At 37.8% G+C, this 15,778-nt stretch overlaps 1 long non-coding RNA gene across 1 annotated transcript; it reads right to left on the bottom strand.

Moving 5' to 3' along the window:
• Positions 1–640: 640 nt before the first annotated feature.
• Positions 641–1,400, bottom strand: LOC110871453. The gene is made up of 3 exons (XR_004879043.1): positions 1,348–1,400; positions 1,109–1,198; positions 641–1,021 (listed from the first exon to the last, which is right to left on the bottom strand). It is a non-coding gene; the product is annotated as an uncharacterized LOC110871453 (long non-coding RNA).
• Between the last annotated feature and the right edge of the window lie 14,378 nt (positions 1,401–15,778).

Raw genomic sequence — 15,778 nt, 5'->3', positions numbered from 1 at the left:
TTTGGTCGAAACTCATTCCGACTTGTACCCATTTGGTCAAAACTCATTCTGACCCGAACTCTACATGACTGGTTATCCTGCCCAACCCGCCCATTTTACCAAGTATACAGAATACAAAATCAAAAACTGATTGTTAATGTTTTTTTAACCGACCATTCATCCTAGCATTTGTATTATAAGTCAATACAACATATAGGGTTACTCTTAATGAGGCCAAGATCCACCTGCAAAAAAGCAAAAACAGAATCACACCACCGGTTTTTCATTATTTGTAACAGATTAATGCAATTGTGCATACCTTGTGACCGAAGAGATCTCGGTTGTTATCAATGCCATTAAGCATCATAGTTGGCCTGGTGTATATTTCCTTGCTCGGCTCAGTGTACGGATTGTAAGCCGGCTGCACTTTTGGAGATACAAACAAGATCAGCAGTACATAGAAACTACAAGTTCAAAAACAAACCCATCAAATTAAACCAGCAATCTTCCAGTTTTGAATCACAAACTTTGGGCTTTCGATTCATTCATAAATAATTTGAGAAAAACAAGCAAATGTAACTAAAACTTTAAATTAAAACACAAATTAGGGCTCGGAAATCACAGTAATTGGTGCAAGATTAGATACCTGTACCTTTAGAAATAGAACCCGCTTGAAACTTAGGGTAGAAAACTACACCAATAGTGGCCCTAACTATATCCTTCATCAAGAGCATTGCACGTCATCTTAACGTGCACCCTGAAATCAACAATTAATCAATTCAAAACGAAACTAATGACAAATAAAGATGGGCATATGAAGTTAACAGACCTGCTAAAGCGGAGAGCTGGATCATCATATCCTTCAACATACAAGAAATCACACCTCAAGTGAACCTAATGCCACAATCATCCACTAAACAACTTAAAAAAATCTAAAATTTCGAAAACAAATTAGAAGATTCGTAAAACAATATAGGGTTTACAACCATAAAAACTCAGATCTGCAAAGTTTTGCTTGTCATCTCCATCACTCCATCTTCATCTACAACAAAACAACCTAAAACGTCAAAAGTTAACGGTAGCACGGTAGATCTTAGAAAAGTTTCAGCAGAAAATAGAAAAAACCTACCTGATTTGCATCTTCATCCACCGATTGCAACCATACAGAAGCAAACCTATCAGATCCGGGCTTGTCATATTCCCTAGCTCTGCTTGTTTCCTGCAAAGTTATTAGAGAAAGAAAAAGTGTTAGATCTGCAAAGTTTTGCTTGCCATCTTCATCTACAACAAAACAACCAAAAATGTCAAAAATTAAGGTTACCCGGTAGGTCTGAGAAAACCTTCTGTAGAAAATAGAAAAAAAACTACCTGATTTCAATTACACCGAAGCTTCATCATTCTTATTGACGCCAGAATGTTTTTGTACCGTTGTTCTTGAATGTAGCTAAAAACTCAGATCTGCAAGACTTCATCCTTCTGGCTTGTGTATCTCCACCGCTCCATCTTCATCTACAACAAAACAACAAAAAACCCTAAAAGTCGATGATGGTCCGGTAGATCTAAGAAAACATTCAGCGGAAAAAACTACCTGGATCTTTTTTCCACCGACTGCAACTACACCGAAGCTTCATCTCTCTGATTTCATAAGAACGTGTGTTTGTACAGGAGGAGGCGGCTTGCGATTTTAGGGTTTTTGGAAAATGGAGAGAGAAGGGGGAAGGAAGATGGGGCGGATAATGAGGATGCATTATGAATGAACCCTAAACGCAATAGGTATCCCTTGTATTTTTCAGTATAGAAGGGTATAATAGGAAAGTGATGTTTTCTGGTGCTTAAAAGACTTGTACAGCATGCTTTATGGGTGTTTTAAGGAAATTTCAAGGACCTTAAGAAGTCCTTTGGATATGTATATTATATATAGTATAGATATATATGTGTGTGTGTATATGTATGTATATATGTATATGTATGTATGTATCGCACGATCTGAAGAGTTTGGTTGTGGAGGAGTTTAAAAGTGGTTGTTGGTGGCATACGATGGTTCTCAGTGGTGTACGGTGATTGTTGGGTGTTTGGTTAGGGTTAAGGTTTAGTGGTGGGGATTGGGTGGTTACGGGTGGTTGTGGAAAGTGGCATAGGGTGACAATGATGATGATGATGTTGGTTTTAGTGGTTGAGTGGGGTGGCTATGGGGATCTGTTGAAAGGGAGGGTAAGGGCCGATGGCAGATGGTGTGGGTGGGGGACGGTGAGTGTTGGTGGTAGAGGTATGGGCGGTGACGGATAGTTGTGGTGGTGGTGATGGTAGATAAAGGTTGAGAGAGGTGGCAGATGGTTGTGGTTATGGTGGCGGTGGTTGGTGGGAGAAGGTGGTAGTGGTAGAAGAAGGCTGATAAGGGTGGTGGATGGTTGTGGTGGTGAGAGGCGGGAGACGATGGTGGTAATGATAGTCAAAGGTTGTGAGAGAGAAATAGAGGGATAAAGTTGTGTTAAATGTGTTTTATGTAAATAATTATTTTTTTTTAAATATTGTTTTATTTTATTTATTAAAATACCTCAAATAAATAGGTGAAATGACTAAATTGTCATTGTGTGACTTGATTTGATAAAAAAAAATAATTGGGTTGGCCAAAGGACATACCGTACTAGATTTTGAAACATTAAGTATCAAACACGTCAATTTTCGCGCCCAAATGACACTTCTTAAAATTGATATTAAGATAAAGGACAAAACGTAGAATTTACCATTTAATAAAAAACAAACATAAAAATGATTGTTATCTTTAGTTTATATCATCTTGTTGTTAAAATTATAATGTTTATTAGGGATGTGAATTTCTATTTTGACAAAAACCTAACACTAAATTCGCACACGAGTTGTCTTGTTTAATATATTTAAGTTTTATTTTCTTTTATTATTGTAATAATTTAAATTGGTTTGATATTTTATGCCAACTCTTAAAAATAAAAAAAAAGAGAACTTGAGAATATACAATAATATATTTCTTTTTTGTGTACTTAAAATTATGTGAATTTTTTTGTTGTTAAAAGAGTTAAATGACTGGTTGGTCATGTGGTTTGCCATTTTTCTAGAGTTGGTCCCAAGGTTTTAATAATTAAAGAGTTGGTCCTAGTGGTTACCATCACACTCTCATTTTCCATATGCGGGGTACTACCACGAGGCGTGTGACTGACTAGGATCATGCCACCAATCATATTGAACAATGAGTATAATAAAGGAGTTTTCATCACTACCAATACAATTAGTGACCATTAATCTCTAAAGTCCAAAGTTTAAAGTTCAAACAACCTTTAAAGATAACGGCGGAAGAATAAGTTAAAAAGTTCTAACAAGAGTTCAAAAGTTCATAATTATTATTAAGAAACCTAACATGTGTCAAAGCAACCACTACACTCCCCACTGCAAGCTCCCGAACTATCACTGAGTACCTGCAAAGTATGTAGTAGGGTGTCTGTTGGACCGTTCTATGACCCTGAAAAGTCAGTTAAGGTAGTTCATCTTTGCGTATAAAGGCGGAATCAATGTACACAAAGTAACAACAGCTTTTCCTTTCAATTTTCTTCTTTATTGATGCTTTCTGAATTGATTTTGACAGAGTTTCGACACCACAAGCATGACCTGATTTCGCTCCAAGTTACAAATGAGATCACACACTAAGGTATTTATACTACATCTGATTTCGCTCATATAACTGTCCTAAAAGCGAAATCCCATGTGACCAAATAAGCGAAATTACCAGGAACCATATGAGCGAAACCCTAAGCTGACCTAAAAAGCGAAATCACCTACTAATATTCACATGAGCGAAATATCAACTTCCTAATTTCGCTCCTAATGACCTACCTGTCTACATGAGCGAAATTAACTCTTAACTATACAAAACCTGTATTTCGACTCTGTACAACCTAACTAGACCTAAGACTCTATACAAGCGTAGTCAACAGACATTCCATGCACCAACAGACTCCCCCTTGGATGTTGACGAAGTCTTCGGCTCCGAGTCTTCAGTCTTGGTCTTTTCTCCAACTCTGTCTTCTCATCATAAAAACTCTATCTTCACAGGTTCAGGTTCACTTCCTAGCTTCATCTTCAGACCCCCCTCTGACTTGTTGATCCATACTCCCCCTTTCACAGACTTCCCCTCTCAATATGCTAGAATCTGAGGTCTTGATCTGGTTCAAGCTTTGACAATTAGCTTCCTTGGGAATGATGAAGTCCAAATCCTGTGTCTCAAATATCAAACATTACACTCTAACGTTTCACACAAACAAACAATCTATCAGTTCTAGAAATCCACTCAAGTATTCAGGTCCAAGTTAATGACCCTGATTACTTAATTAATCTACCAAGTCCAATTTAATGACCTTGGTTGATCTTTTGACAATACAGACTGATTTTGTTAAATATTTTCAAAACATTTTCTGAAAAATTTAACCAGCCTCAAATTAGTGAACTTGTTTTAACTTGTTCAGCAATCCAATCCTTATCAATGTAAGCCCTCCTCATTCTTCAGCTCAGAACTTTTCCTGCATCTGCTTCAATCTTCGAGAATCCAACGATTAACTCTCCACTTTGGTTTGTCAAAAATAAAGCAGAAATAAAATCTTTTTGGATTTTAATAAAGTGTTCTAAACTAAGAAATGAAATACAGAAACTTAAATTGCAGAAATTAAAAAGAAATAAAACTATATACAAACTTATTTTGGTGAGCGTGTCAGGGAATCATATCAGCTTTTCAGACAAATTACAAGTACCGTTAAGCTTCATTACATACTCAGATTTAAACAATTCACCTCGATTGTCGATATACTGATCCATCTTAAATTCTCACACAGATTTCAATCTATTCAGGATACGATTTAGATGTCTTATGAACTTAGCTCATTCATGTGTCCCACCTCTTGAATATACTCCCGTATCCAGAATCCCAGATATTCAGTCTTACAGGTGAGTATACCACAGATGATATCTGTCAGGGGTTAAATGCGAGGGCCGTGAGAGCTCAGGTCGATACTTCCGTATACGTAGAGAGATGACGGCTTCGACTTTTCGGTGTCCCCTTTAGAGGATCTTTTAGTTACAACAGCACACGATTAGCATTTTGCAATGTTTCATCGTTTTTTATGCTGAGGGTGGTTGCTATATTTCAAGCAATGCGAGAAAGTATTATTCGGGGACTAGGTCAGAACTTCCATTCAGCAGAAGTCCTGGAATAATACCCCAGATATCACTGAGTACAAAGACCTAGTATCTCAGAATATGAGACCTTTCAAACGAGATTTTAGGGGTTACCTATATATCCAAGTAGTGTTCCCCACAAATTACGCAAGTTTGAAATTTTAGGTTTATATCCCGAATAAATCTACTAAATGTGCGAAAACCTATCGACACATCATTAGTGAGACTGTTTAACTCATTTAATCTTTACAATTCTTTGGCATACTGTAATTGTCTACCCGATGTATTATCATTTTCCCTTTTTACACAAGCTCTTTTTCAATTTTCTATCGTTTTTGGATTTTGAAATTTTATCATGTTTTTGTATTTTTGCATTTTTTACTGTTTTTGTATTTTCTGAAAATATACTATTTACATCTACTCCCCCTAAATACCAAAACAAGTAAAAAATCGATAAACCATTGCAGATTGTTTCTCATCTTCATCCGCAACAGTACTCTCATCAACGCCAATAATGCCATCCGACACCGAAAGAAGCTTCATACCATTCAGTTTTAACAAATATTTAAACCGATTTTTATCAAAAGCTTTGGTATGTAAACCAACTTTCTGTTCGTCAGTGTGGATTTTCTCAATTCGTATCAACTTTTTCTCGAAACAATCGCGAATAAAGTGATGACGAATTTCTATATGTTTGGTTTTAGCGTGATGTACTGGATTCTTTGTTATATTTATTGCGGCCTCATTATCAACAAAAAGAGGTGTGTTAAGAAACTGCAAACCGTAGTCGCGCATCTGTTGCTGTATCCACAGGATCTGAGAGCAGCAACTGCTAGTAGAAATGTACTCCGCTTCACATTTGTAGATAGCGCCACAGACGTTTGTTTCTTACACTGCCAGGTAACCAATCTGGTCCAAAGAACTGGCATCCTGCAGTCGTTGATTTTGTATTGACTTTGCAGCATCCGAAATCCGAATCGGAATACCCTTCGAGCGTAAAGTCGCCTGTTCTAGGATACCACAACCCCAATGTAGGAGTTCCCTTCAGGTAGCGTAATATCCTCTTCACAATAATCATGTGCGAAGCTCTCGGGTTAGATTGATATCTTGCTGCGAGGCACGTTGGGTACATTATATCAGGACGTGAAGCAGTTAGGTACATCAAAGAACCTATCATGGAACGGTAGAACGTTTCATCAGCCCTGTCTCCAGTGAGATCTAGGTGAATCCCATGATTTGTTGCAAGTGGGGTAGCAGCTGGAGTAGAACTTGATATTCCAAATTTCTCTAGAATATCATGCACGTACTTCGTCTGATGAATGAAAATTCCCTCAGGTAGTTGTTCAACTTGTAGACCCAGAAAGAATTTCATCTCCCCCATTGATGACATTTCGAATTTTTGCTTCATCACCTGTTCGAAATCTTTGCATAGATTCTCATTCGTCGACCCAAAGATTATATCATCCACATAAATCTGAACTATCAGAAGATGTCCATCGACCTCTTTAGTGAAGAGAGTGGCATCCACTTTTCCACGTATGAAACTGTTGGCTAGTAGGTGTTGAGACAAAGTCTCGTACCAAGCTCTCGGGGCCTGGTGTAAACCATACAGCGCTTTGTCCAGCAAGTAGACCTTGTTTTTGTGGATTGGATCGGTGAAGCCCGGCGGCTGACCGACATAAACCTCCTCTTTAAACTTCCCATAAAGAAACGCCGATTTTACATCTAGCTGATATACTTTAAAGTTCTTCCAAGACGCAAATGCAAGGAAAATTCTGATTGCCTCTAGTCATGCCACAGGAGCATAGACTTCTGTAAAATCAATCCCCTCCATTTGACTAAAGCCCTGAACAACGAGTCGAGCTTTGTTCCTTACAACAACTCCTCTGTCGTCTCTCTTACACTTAAAAACCCAATTCGTATTAATTTTCCTTTGACCATCCGGTAAATCCACTAACTTCCACACACCCAACTTTTCAAACTGACTTAACTCTTATTGCATCGCAATGACCCAAGAGTCTTCAGTAAGCGCCTCTTTGTACGTTCTCGGTTCGATCTGCGAGATAAAACAACTTAATGAAAATTCAGTTTGTAAAGGTGCTACTGTAGAGTAAAAACATGTAAGGCCCTGGTCTATTTGACGTCTTGTGCGAACGCCTGAATGCAATTCTCCTATGATCAACTCCTCTGGATGATATGAAAGAGTTCGCGGCATTGCTTCGCTTGGAACATCCACATCACCTTCCAGATTAGTAACATTGTGATTTGCACTTTGTTCACCAATTTGGTTTGTTTGACTTAAATCCTGAATCTGCTCCCCCTCAGAATCTGAATCTCCATGATCAAATATCGGCATGTTTTCAGCTTCTTGATTATCATTCTGATCCGACTGATTATCTTGAGCAACATCATCCTGTTGGGCATCATCGTGTTCACCAGCATTACTCGGACCTGCTTCATCGTCATTTGAAGTTTCCCGTGGTCGCCTTGAATATTCAGCTGGGAACCTTTGCTGTGACTCGTATTCGCGCAAAATATCCAATTCATCAAAGACTCTTCTTCTTCCTCTTCTTCTTCCATCATGTCAAATGATTCCCACAACTTGTCATAATGATATCGCCATGAATCTCCTGGACTTTGTGGCGGCATAGAATAACCTTGACATTCAACATTTGCAGCTTCAATAATCCGCTTCTCACTTGGAACGAAGACACGTCGCGTAGGACTTGAATATCCAACAAATATACCCTCAATGCACTTCGGACCAAACTTTCCATAAGGCTCTATAACTGTACAGGGTGACCTGAACGGTTCTTGATACTTCAAATTCGGTTTGCGATTATAGATCAGCTTAAAGCATGTTTTGTTGAACTTTTTGACAGTGAGAACTCTGTTGAGTGTATAGCATGCGGCGGAAACAGCTTCAGCCCAAAAATTAATTGGTAACTTTGAATCTGCAAGCATCGTTCTAGCCGTCTCTATTAGTGTCCGGTTTTTGCGTTCTACGACTCCATTCTGCTGCGGAGTGTACGGAGCACTAAACTCATGCAATATACCTCTTTCATCACAAAATTCTTCCATCTTGCTGTTCTTGAATTCAGTACCATTATCACTTCGAATTCTTTTGATACGCCTTTGGTACAGATTCTCAATCTTCTTGAACACGCCATCAAACTGTCAAACGTTTCGTCTTTCGTCTTCAAGAAAGAAACCCACGAAAATCTGGAATAATCATCAGTAACCACAAGACAATATTTATCTCCCATAATACTCTTGACATTCACTGGACCAAACAAATCCATGTGAAGTCTCTCCAGGGGTCTTGAGAGTGAATTGACTTGCTTTGTAGGATGTGACTTCTTTTTTTGCTTGCCTTTAACACAACAAATGCACTCCCCTTCCAGATGAAAACCTTTGACATGAACTCCTGTAACCAAATCATTGTGCACCAAATGATTCATTTTTCTAAGATGTATATGTCCCATCTTCCGGTGCCACAATCTCGATTCTTTTTCAGTTGCTCTGGACGCAAAACAATGAGCTTGACCAGTGGTTGTAATAGCTACGCTCATATCCAACACGTACAGATCATTAACTCTTGGTGCCCTCATGATAATCCATTCCTCAGGGATAACAAATCCTGGCTTCAAGATCAAACATTCTTTATCAGTGAAGTGAGTGGTATACATCCTGTCACAGATCTGTGAGATACTCAGCAGATTGTTCTCCAGCTCAGCAATGTAGTTAACTCTTTCAAACGTCACAATCCCGTTGGATAACGTTCCTTCACCAATAATCCTTCCTCCTTGATTTCCCGCAAAACCAACATATCCTCCATTGATATTCTTCACATCATATAACAATGCAGTCTTCCCTGTCATATTTCGAGACGCTCCACTGTCCATAATCCAACGTGAAACTAATCTCGGAAGGTCCTGCACCTATAACAACATGATTCAAAACTTCAATAAGGATGCCGATTCATGCTTCGCGATCAAGGAAGCTCCGGCAATTCAAACTGCTTAGTCGAACATTGTGTCCACCCAAGCCTCATCAGTCTTGGGTGTAACCTTGACCCTTTTAACTCTCGCAACTTGAATTTTAAAGTTTTCAGCCTTAAGAGGTGGAAAATTTGCATCATAATCAATTTGAATTGAATCCTCAGAAGGTGAAATCTTTTTCTCAGTTTTCGGTTTCCAAACTTGTTGAGATAATGCAACCCGTTTGTAAAATTTGTCATTTTTAGTTACCACTTTCTTTACGGGTTCATTTTTCAGTTTGGTGTTGTCATTTTTCACACTCTTTTTCTCAACAACCATTGGTGCTTTACCCTTCACCTCAACTTTCTTCTGTTGAATCTTCACAGTTTCAGTCTTAGGCTTCACGTTGGTACACTTTCGTGCAATGTGACCAACTTGATTACATCTGAATTCTGAAGCATGTTCGAGTATCAACCACTCGACTTGTGCCTTCAGACTGAGCCTGTGAAGCTCTCTTCTCAAAGAATTCTTCTTTCTCTTGATCAACAAGTGAAGCTCTTTTTCTTTTCAAGAAACCTCTTGTTTTGAACATTTCCTCTCTGTTAATTCTTACCACCCTGATAACCACCTGACCAGTTGTTTCGATTTTTGTTATTATTAAAACGTGGTGGAACAACAGGTTTCTTGTAGTATGATTTATCTTTTTCAAAATTCATTTGTCTCTTTGTTCGACTCAAACTGTCCACTTCTGACAATTTAACTTCAACCAACTTGAAAACATCTGTTAACTTTTTCACATTAACATTCTCAATTGGAAACTCTGAATCCGAATACAACTTATCAGATCCCGACATCTTGTACATGACAAGAGTAGGTTCATCATTTAAGTTATTTTTGGACTTTTGTTTCGGAATGTATTTGTCCAAGAAACATCCATCTTCCTCAGTAGTGTCACTATCCGTTTTTAGCACATTTTCAACAACACTTTTTACAACATCATGTTGGACACTATCGTCATCGAAAGATGTGAACGTGACATCAATGCTTTCCGGAAGTTTCACTTCACTTTCTTCTCCAATTTCAACCAACCCAGATTGCTTTTTCGAATAATTGTCCAGAATCGGTGGTGGAACTTGGTGAAAACCCACCCCAGTTCCATCAGAATAAACATCTTCGCCAGCTCTGTTTTTGCCAATCGGTTTTGGAACAATGTGTTGCAAAACAAAGCTTGCGGAGTTGTAACTCTTAAGCTTCAACTGGATTCGCTCATTTTCGATTTCAGCCTCTTGAACTTTAAGTTTCAGTTTAGCGATTTCATCCAGTTGTTGGTTGATTGATTCTTCTTTTAACCTAAGCACAGTTTTTAATTGAACATTTAATTTATAAGTTTTACCATTTCGATCATCATTATCTTTCATTATGGTTTTAAGCTTCTCAAATTTTTCAGTGATTTGATGGTTTTCAAGAACTAACTTTTCATTTTCTTTTCTAATCCTTTCATGCTCAGTTTTATCAGTTTCAATTTTGTTAGTTAATTCTTTTATCCGTTCAGTTGAAGCTTTAACCATCTTGTCACGATCAAGAATTTGATCCTCAATGCTACTGACTTTCGCTGTCAGATCTTCAACCTCCTTACCGTTGAGATACGTGACTGTGTTACAAAATTTGCATTCTTTGACGCAATTTTTGCAATCAACATTCCCATTGACTTTCTTACCTGTTTCAGTCGTTGATGTGTTTGAACTGACCTGACTTTTAGACTCAGACACGGAGTTAGAGTCTACCTCAATCGCCTTAGCTGCCAGCACCTTGTCAGCCATGTTTCCGAGATTTTCAGCAGTCAACTCCTGAGTAGTATCAATGATTCCAGTATCAACTTTCTTTGACTTCTCTTTCTCTTCTACCTCCTTCTTCTCTTTCTCTTCTTTCTCTTTCTTCTCTTTCTCGTCTCCAGTTCCCCACCATTTATTCTGCCAATAATCATCATCAATTTTGAACTCATTGATTATGGCTCTATATCAAGAGTGTTGCGATTAATAGCAATGTTTCCATATGGGTCAAGATAACACTCCCTGTCTGGATCCCATCTTCTTGCTCTTTTCGCTTCCAAATAGATACCAGATATTCTAGTAATTCTGTTTTCAGCTAACATTTTTCTGTATCTATACTTCTGCTCTTCAGTTCTGTTGTCTTTCCACGGAACAGGTTCATTCTTTGCCATGAAAGCGTAACCAACCGCATCTTCCTCCGGTAACAACTCACTCCAGTCGTAATGTGACAACTGTGCTCTGTAATCAATGTACAATGTATAACAATGATGATTATTAATAAAACAATGTGCTTTGGTGTTATTATATGTGTTTTATGTGTGTATTTGTGTTTGGTGATTTTTACAATTCGATTCGATTCCAATTTCAAGCTTTAAATCGCTTTCTAGGAAGTTATACGCGAACTGGTGCGTAAACGCAGTCAGTATAATGCGACAAACACTCCGGGATAGTGAAATAGGCTTAACATACCTTAAATAACCTCCACATAACTTAGAAATAAGTTTTAGATGGTTTGATGCGTTAAATTCAACTTTGTTCGATCGTAGGGACTATTTGTGTCAAACTGCAAAACTATACCGATTTGTATAGTAACGAACATTCTGGAACTTGATCATAAGTTAAACATACCCTAAATATCCTTTACGTAGCTTAGAAATAGGCTTTGAGGGGTTCGGTATGCTAAAATAAACTTTATTGATCAATAGGGACTAAAAGCGTCAAAAAAGTGCATAAGTTTGCATTTTCGCGCATAACTTACGTTCTGAATACATCCGAACATCCAAAAATTTATGTAAGCATTAAAATATTTTATTTTAGTGTTTGGCATGACAAAATTCCATTCGTCGCTTAATTTGGATCGTTTTTGCGTTCGTTACGACTTCCGTCGTAATTAAGCGAATAACGCAACCGTACGACCAAACGAACCGACATCCGAGACGTTTTTGAGCATATTTTAAGTTCCCTATACTTTAAATTTATTTTAGATCCTTGAAATGGGGTTAACGGGGCTTAAAAGTGCCAAAAAAGTCAAGTTTTACAAGTGTAGGGACCATTTTTGAAATTTCTGGCAGATTCAATGAACCTAGTCCATTTTGAAGTGTTGATGGTTTTCACCCATGGTTTTGCAAAACCATGGGCTGGTATTCAATGAACATAGTCCACATTAGGGGCTCCCATGGTTTTAGAAAACCATGGGCACACATGTAAGGTCCAGATCAAAGCTCAGTTTTCGAGGAACGATCTTAACGGTTCTAGAAATCCTATATATACCCCATCCATTTCACTTCAAAACCCACAATTTGAAATATGATTTATGCTCTCTAAGTGGAAGTATATGCTTCCTACCTCAGAGAAAAATCGGAATCAAATCTTGCGGGGACCTTCTGTAAGCGTTCTTTCGTTCTTTTCATTCGTTTTAGCGTTAAAGTGAAACTGCGTTTGACTTTCTGCATTGACCAGTTTATGGTCAAAGTGAAGTTCGTTTTAACTTCATAACGTGAGCGTAATCACGATGGTTATAGTCCCTAGTGACTATACCTACTTATTACCACGTTATCTAGGCTCAGTGACGAGTCGTAGTTTTAGCCAAAATACGCATTTACGCGTATTTTGTAACCAAACTACTCTAGGATATCAAAACCGTTTGTTTTGATATCAAAACCTATTTTCTAACTTAACTAAACATGTTTTAGCATGTTTAGCTCATCGTTTTTTTAGTCTAGTGCTTGTGTAGAGTCGTAAGTCAAGCGGACTAAACACCCGCTTAGACTTTCGAACACGACCCGTTTGGTCGATCATTAGGATCCGACCAAACATGTTTAGTGACCATATTAGCATAGGGAATAGCCTTTCAAGGTTATACCTTATGGTCACTTAGGTTTAATTAATCGCATGATAGGTAGTTATATGCCTTTGGTAAATTACCAAAATACCCTTTGTATACATAATTGGTAATTAAGCATATGTAACCTAAACTTTTGACAATTAACTAATTATTTAACATATTTAAACATGTATGGGCATATAATACTTGTCATAGGACTAGTTAGACGTCTCGAACGCGCTTTTGCGCGCACGACACGTTAAAGTAGCGTGAGCTACCTTAATGGGTCGCAATGGGTCAAAAGCACTTAGGTTAGGTTCCGATTTAGAATGTAGGCTTTGTCAAACCAAATCATATGAGTTCCGACACTCATTAGGTTTACAAGACCTCATTCTGTCCGATCTTCCAATTTAGGCGTCTATTGTTTGACTAGTGGTTCGATTACTAGGTGATGTTTGATTCCTTTGGTTTGCTTGAGGTTGTTTGAAGTTCTATTGATTGAGGATACTTTGCACTTCATGTGAGTACATAGTTCCCCTATTTTACTGTTTTCAATTGTTTCGGGGTGATTGATATGTACAAAATGTTTTCAAGGGTTAAACGATGATTTCAAAAACGATTAAAACGATTTTTACAAAACTAATAACGATTTCAAAAATGTGAACAAACTTGATGGTTGTAGTTACATAACGAATGACATTCATTAGCACTAATCAAGCCGACCAGTATTAGGTTATGGTACATAGGATCTGACAAATCCCGTTATTTTACATCACCCATGGTTATGTGTGTGACACCTGTGTCACCATGACCATCAAACAAATACCAAACCAATGAAATATTGTATTTCATAGTTGGGATTTGTATAAACATGTGTATCTTTTGCACATATCAATTCTTGTTCGATTTCGGGCTTTAAATCGCTTTCTTGAAGGTTATACGCGATCTGATGCGTAAATATAACCAATTTAATGCAACAAACACTCCGGAACAGTGAAATAGGCTTAACATACCTTAAATAACCCTTACATTACTTAGAAATAAGTTTTGAATGGTTTGGTATGCCGAAATCAAGTTTATTCGCTTACAGGGACTAAATTCGACAAACTGCGAAAGTATGTCAATTTGTACTGTAACAGACCTTCCGGAACTTGATCATAAGTTAAATATGCCCTAAATATCCTTTACATAGCTTAGAAATAGGCTTTGAGGTGTTTGGTGCGCAAAAATAAACTTTATGCTCATTCAGGGACTAAAAGCGTCAAAAAGTGCATAAGTTTGCATTTTCGCGCATATTTTACGTTCTGAATACTTCCGGACATCCAAAAATTTATGTAAGCATTAAAATATTTTATTTTAGTGTTTGGTATGATAAATTCCATTCGTCGCTTAATTTGGATCGTTTTTGCGTTCGTTACGACTCCCGTCGTAATTAAGCGAATAACGCAACCGTACGACCAAACGAACCGACATCCGTGATGTCTTTGAGCATATTTTAAGTTCCCTATACTTTAATATCATTTTAGAGCCTTGAAATGAGGTTAAAGGGGTTTAAAAGTGCCAAAAAAATCAAGTTTTACAAGTGTAGGGACCATTTTTGAAATTTCTGGCAGATTCAATGAACCTAGTCCATTTTGAAGTGTTAATGGTTTTCACCCATGGTTTTGCAAAACCATGGGATGGTATTCGATGAACATAGTCCACATTAGGGGCTCCCATGGTTTTTGAAAACCATGTGCCCACATGTAAGGTCTAGATCAAATCACGTTTTTCGAAGAACGATCTTAACGGTTCAAGGAAATCTATAAATACCCCTCACCCATTTCATTCTTCCTCTCATTTGAATCTGATTCTACACTCTCTAAGTGGAAGTATATGCTTGCTACCTGAGAGTGAATTGGGTTCGAATCTTGCGGGGACCTTCTGTAAGTATTCTTTCGTGCTTTTCTTTCGTTTTAGCGTTAAAGTCAAACCGTGTTTGACTTTATGCATTGACCAGTTTATGGTCAATGTGAAGTTCGTTTGAACTTCATAATGTGAGCATAATCACGATGGTTATAGTCCCTAGTAACTATACCTACTGATTACCACGTTATCTAGGCTCAGTGACGAGTCGTAGTTTCGGCGAAAATGTGAATTCTTGCGTATTTTGTAACCAAACTACTTTTGGGTATCAAGACCCTTTGTCTTGATACCAAACCTGTTTTTAAACTTTGTTAAACATGTTTAGCTCGTCGCTTTTAGATTTGTGCTTGTTTAGGGTCGTAAAGGTAAGCGATCTAATCAATCGCTTATGCTTACGAACCCGACCCATTGGTCGATCTTTAGGATCCGACCAAACACATTAGGTGACCATAGTTGTATAGGGAATAACCTTCCGAGGTTATACCTTATGGTCACGACGTTTAGTTAGCTATATGATAGGTAGTTTATATGCCTTAGGTAAATTACCAAAATGCCCTTTTTACGCATAAATTCATTTTAAGTCTATGTAACGAAATTTTTGACATCTAAACTGATTTAACAACAATATTAAACATGTTAAGGCATATCTTGCTTGTCATAGGACTAGTTAGGCATTCCAAACGCGTTTTACGCAAACGACGCGTTAAAGTGGCGTAAGCTACCTAAACGGGTCGTAATGGGTCAAAAGCACTTAGGATAGGTTTCGTTTTAGTACGTAGGCTTTGTTAAACCATATTACATAAGTTCCCATACTTATTTGGTTTACGAACCCTTGTACTACC

The sequence above is a fragment of the Helianthus annuus genome, chromosome 14 (assembly GCF_002127325.2).
Source record: "Helianthus annuus cultivar XRQ/B chromosome 14, HanXRQr2.0-SUNRISE, whole genome shotgun sequence".
Classification (NCBI taxonomy): domain Eukaryota; kingdom Viridiplantae; phylum Streptophyta; class Magnoliopsida; order Asterales; family Asteraceae; genus Helianthus; species Helianthus annuus.
The sequence above is the reverse complement of the archived record's forward strand: the minus strand, read 5'-3'. Positions and strand labels throughout refer to the sequence as shown.